Source organism: Drosophila takahashii, chromosome 3R (assembly GCF_030179915.1).
Source record: "Drosophila takahashii strain IR98-3 E-12201 chromosome 3R, DtakHiC1v2, whole genome shotgun sequence".
Lineage (NCBI taxonomy): Eukaryota > Metazoa > Arthropoda > Insecta > Diptera > Drosophilidae > Drosophila > Drosophila takahashii.
Genome location: NC_091681.1, coordinates 4305785 through 4311784, shown reverse-complemented (window position 1 = coordinate 4311784; position 6000 = coordinate 4305785).

The window sequence follows — 6000 nt, the reverse complement described above, 5'->3', positions numbered from 1 at the left end:
AACTACGCACAGTGGTCGGGCATGTATGGGGATGGCGGCAAATAATACTTATAGTGAAGATACAAATTTGAAATTTTTTCCAAAATTCTATAAAAATATAATAAATAAAACAAAAACAAAAAATCGTTTATATTCAACCCACTTCTTAAGTTACACCCTCTGCTCTATATCCATATCGAATAAAAACACCTCTAAACGAGGTAAAAAACTAGTGACGATCGCACCTTCAACGTACAAAAGTTCTGATATCAACTTTTGTGACGAAAAATGATTTTAGATGCGACTAAATAAGAACGCTACCTAAAATGTACTCGTTCGGCCCGCTTTAGCAAATATTTAATATCTACACGAAAGTTTTTTGTTGTAGCGTGCCGAATGAATAATTTTTGTTTGTTTACTTTTGCTCTCATAGGTGCTAATATAAACATTTAAATTTAAATTGGTCAATCATAATTTTTAAACAATTGTATTTTAACGAATTAAGTTAAAAAGGCGTTGAAGTATTTCAAAATACCTTTTAAACGAGGTATATCACATGTCTGTACCTTTAGTAGAGTAGAACTTACAAACTAACGAAATTTAGCTATTCTTAGCTTTTTCCCGCTAAAGTAGCGGCTTTTTCCAAAAGTCGTAGAACAAAAGATTCCTATATGGAACTTTTAAGTGCAAATTTACTGATTCCATGACCCTAAAATACAGTTTGGATACCCTCACACAAAATTCAATACTCAGGGAGCGTTAGTTGTTCGAGCTGGCAAAAGTGGCTATTTTCGTATAAAAATAACTTTTAAACGTGACTTTTTACAGTAATGTGTTAAAGAAAAAAATTTGCCGCTCAATTACTTTTAAAATTATGAGATGTTCCGCTAAGTTGATATCAACTTAGCAGAACACCCCCACTAAAGTTCAAAATTTCCAAAATCTTTTTTAATGGGAATTTGCCGTTATTTATCCGTAAATGATTCGCGAAAGAAAAAATTTTGTTGCTCTTGTTTTAACATTTTTTTTTTTAAACACATAGTTGTTCTGCTAAGTTGATATCAACACCCCTACTAAACTTCAAAATTTCCAAAATCTTTTCTAATGGGAATTTGCCGTTATTTAACCGTAAATGATTCGCGAAAGAAAAAATTTAGTTGCTCTTGCTTTAACCTTTTTTTTTAATAATAGTTGTTCTGCTAACATATGTATGTACAACGCGGACGGTAGCAGAGCTCTGCTGACGTCGACGTCAAATGTGTAAAATTCCCGCTAAGTTGATATCAACTTAGCAGAACACCCCCACTAAAGTTCAAAATTTCCAAAATCTTTTCTAATGGGAATTTGCCGTTATTTATCTGTAAATGATTCGCGAAAGAAAAAATTCGCGGGAATTTTACACATTTGACGTCGACGTCAGCAGAGCTCTGCTACCGTCCGCGTTGTACATACATATGTTAGCAGAACAACTATTATTAAAAAAAAAGGTTAAAGCAAGAGCAACTAAATTTTTTCTTTCGCGAATCATTTACGGTTAAATAACGGCAAATTCCCATTAGAAAAGATTTTGGAAATTTTGAAGTTTAGTAGGGGTGTTGATATCAACTTAGCAGAACAACTATGTGTTTAAAAAAAAAAATGTTAAAACAAGAGCAACAAAATTTTTTCTTTCGCGAATCATTTACGGATAAATAACGGCAAATTCCCATTAAAAAAGATTTTGGAAATTTTGAACTTTAGTGGGGGTGTTCTGCTAAGTTGATATCAACTTAGCGGAACATCTCATAATTTTAAAAGTAATTGAGCGGCAAATTTTTTTCTTTAACACATTACTGTAAAAAGTCACGTTTAAAAGTTATTTTTATACGAAAATAGCCACTTTTGCCAGCTCGAACAACTAACGCTCCCTGAGTATTGAATTTTGTGTGAGGGTATCCAAACTGTATTTTAGGGTCATGGAATCAGTAAATTTGCACTTAAAAGTTCCATATAGGAATCTTTTGTTCTACGACTTTTGGAAAAAGCCGCTACTTTAGCGGGAAAAAGCTAAGAATAGCTAAATTTCGTTAGTTTGTAAGTTCTACTCTACTAAAGGTACAGACATGTGATATACCTCGTTTAAAAGGTATTTTGAAATACTTCAACGCCTTTTTAACTTAATTCGTTAAAATACAATTGTTTAAAAATTATGATTGACCAATTTAAATTTAAATGTTTATATTAGCACCTATGAGAGCAAAAGTAAACAAACAAAAATTTATTCATTCGGCACGCTACAACAAAAAACTTTCGTGTAGATATTAAATATTTGCTAAAGCGGGCCGAACGAGTACATTTTAGGTAGCGTTCTTATTTAGTCGCATCTAAAATCATTTTTCGTCACAAAAGTTGATATCAGAACTTTTGTACGTTGAAGGTGCGATCGTCACTAGTTTTTTACCTCGTTTAGAGGTGTTTTTATTTGATATTTTATTCCAAAAGATCACAAACATTTTTATTGAAACTTGAATTTTTTTTGGGGTAACTTTTGTTGTCCCGTTATAAAAGGATCCGACGAAAGAAGAAAACGATTGAGTAGGTCTTCGTTTGTGGCTATTCGAGAAATTTTTCTTGACTTGTTTCTAGACTCAGCAGCTTCCTCTGACAATTCCCCAATCGACACCAGAGCGTTTTCAATTATAGAATTAAAATCCTGTGAACGGTAGGCGGAAGGTATGAATATGTCCTTGTCAGATCAACGGCTATCTGGAGAGCAAAGGACTTACATTTTTCCACATTAATTTTGTATCCTGAACCCAGTGCTTATAATATTGTTGCGCGTCTTTCAATAAGGTCTTTATGTAGGCCTGTAATTTCTGATAATAACCCAGGATTACCAAAGAATTGTCTGGCAGTGTTTCCATCATTCGATGTACCAGAACTACCAACCTTCGGCTTATCGACGATCAATCCCATTTTCAAACGAAATTCTGTTTGAATATTCCTTTTTCTTTGAAGAACTTTTTCTTTACCTTCAGCGCTCCGAACTTGCCAGACTTGTACATAAAGTCTGTACGACAAATGAATAAAATATTCAAAAAATCGTATGTATGCATGCAGAGGTGACAGTCCGAATTGGAATCGATCCTGATGAACTTCCTTTTCTAAACTTGTCTGAATATCGTTCATCTCTGTGGGCTTCGCGTTGCATACATAACATTTTGAAGATGGAGTTTTAGATAATGCATTACATATTTTTCCATCAACCATAGTGAGTTGGAAAATATGCTGAACATATATTGTTTTATTACCAACAGTTATTTTCGTCGAAACAAGATTATTAATTTTGTCTTTAAAGTATTTTTCACCCTTGATACTCAGTTCAGTTGATTCCTTCAAAAATTGAAATCGAACAGGTCGACAATATCGTGTGGATGCGGGTCGTGGGTTTTTCCATATAATTTTCGAAGTGTCTTCAGCTGCTACTAGGACAAGCGGAACATATGAAGTGACAAACAAGTGGCTGTCTTCAAAATTATTGTTCTCCACTTTCTGCTTGTACTCGCTGTATCCAGAGCTTCCGTCGAAGCCCCACTTCCCTATAAGTTTTAGGTTGCAAACAGGATCGACGACAACATCATTTATTACATTATCCTGCAATTCGATAATGCGCTTTGTTGTGTGGTCGAATAAGCTTTGAAACTCCACTTCTGCATGTGCTTCACTAATAGTTATGTTTTCAGGATAACAATTTTTTTTCTTTTAAAACATTATCATAGCTGCAAAGAAGCTCTGTAGTAAGTTTACTATTAACCAACTCCCTAATGAGGATATATTGGTGCTTTGTTAAATTTGCTTCCGTGATAAGCGAAATAACCTCATTAGCACTCAAAGGTGAGATTTGTTCTTCAACAGCCGCAGAACGTAAATATTCAGCAGCAGATTCATCTAAATCAGCAATCTTAGCAATCCGTCTTCTTTTTGTTCGGCTTGAACACTAATTTTGGGACGACCACGCTGAACATTATTTACATCTGTAGTGTGTACATCGGAATTAAATGAAAACGATTCATTTTTCGAAAACCAATCCGAATACTTTTCCAAAACAAATGCTTTATTTCGAGAGCAGTTTCGCCAATATATTTCAAATCTCTTGAAGCAATAATTAATGCATTTTTCCAATTCATCCAAGTAGGGGAGAGTGGGGCAATTTCGTCAGCATTTATTCAAAGCTATTTTTTGTCCATCTTGAGACACGTTATCATATTTCTATTTTTATTGTTGAATGCGGTTAGCACCAAGCTTTAAAATGTGACATTCCCCTTTTTTTTAATTACCTTGGTGATTTATAAAAAAATTAAAAAGTAAAACCAATATACTAAGGCAATCTCGCCACATACAGGGGTAAAATCGCCACACCACTGGGGCATTTTCGTCACCTCAAAAATGTAGGGAGTTTAACGCCTGTAAATATGCTACACTGATCAAGCGTACCATTTTTGTTGACGTTCTATATTTGTTGCTGCTGCTGGTAGTCTGTTCTTTAGCCAGCTGGTCAAATAAAAAAAGATGTATCTAAAATAGGTGCGAATTTACCCTAAGCATAGGGTGGCGAAATTCCCCCATACAGTACTTTTTTAGAAATAATTATTTTTCTTCCGAAATTAGGCGCGAAGTTAAACATCACTAACGCAGAAATGTACATTATAGCACTGTGTATTATACAAAAAAACCTGTATCTTATCCCTTTTCAATTGTGGCATACAGAAAAAATTTCGTAGAGAACTAAATGTAGCTTTTGAACTATTAAAACACATTTAATATTATAGCTTAATTATCTTGACCTTCTGTGCAAAAAAAATGCATTGGTTGTGTCATGCCGTCTTGAAGGACTAAAACAAAAAATTATATATTTTTACGACTTATGGATTTCGAGATATTGCAGGTGACGAAATTGCCCCTGTGACGAAATTACCCCACTCTCCTCTATTCAGCTTTCGTTACGTAGCCATCATTCTCTATTTTCAATTTTAAAGATTGATATATACTTTGAGTCCTGACTAAATTTTTACCCGTCTCGGAACACCACCTATTATACATATAAATGCGGCTAAGTTCGCATTCGTAAGAAGCTCCTATACAAACAAAAAGAGAATAATATGAAATTATAAATATGTATAATTTATAAAAACGAGACCACGTGTTTCTTTTTAAGGTAACTCAGCGGCTAGCAAAAACTAGCAGCTGTAATTTGGACAAAATAATCTGTAAGGATTGGTTAATATTTCAATATAAGTTTGATCGTTAACTTCAAGTAACTTCACAACTAAAAGTCTAAGTGAAATTTTAGTTTACATATTATTTCCTAATAAAATTGGACAAGTATTACAACAATTATTAAAAACTAAACAGAACATTCTAAGTACATGAATATAATTAAATATAATAGCTAAAAGTAAAAGGGTATATTGTATTCGTGCAAAAGTATGTAAAAGCAAGAAGGAAGCGTTTCCGACCCCATAAAGTATATATATTCTTGATCAGGATCACTAGCCGAGTCGATCTAGCCATGTCTGTCCGTCTGTCTGTCTGTCTGTCTGTCTGTCTGTCTGTCTGTCTGTCTGTCTGTCTGTCTGTCTGTCTGTCTGTCTGTCTGTCTGTCTGTCTGTCTGTCTGTCTGTCTGTCTGTCTGTCTGTCTGTCTGTCTGTCTGTCTGTCTGTCTGTCTGTCTGTCTGTCTGTCTGTCTGTCTGTCTGTCTGTCTGTCTGTCTGTCTGTCTGTCTGTCTGTCTGTCTGTCTGTCTGTCTGTCTGTCTGTCTGTCTGTCTGTCTGTCTGTCTGTCTGTCTGTCTGTCTGTCTGTCTGTCTGTCTGTCTGTCTGTCTGTCTGTCTGTCTGTCTGTCTGTCTGTCTGTCTGTCTGTCTGTCTGTCTGTCTGTCTGTCTGTCTGTCTGTCTGTCTGTCTGTCTGTCTGTCTGTCTGTCTGTCTGTCTGTCTGTCTGTCTGTCTGTCTGTCTGTCTGTCTGTCTGTCTGTCTGTCTGTC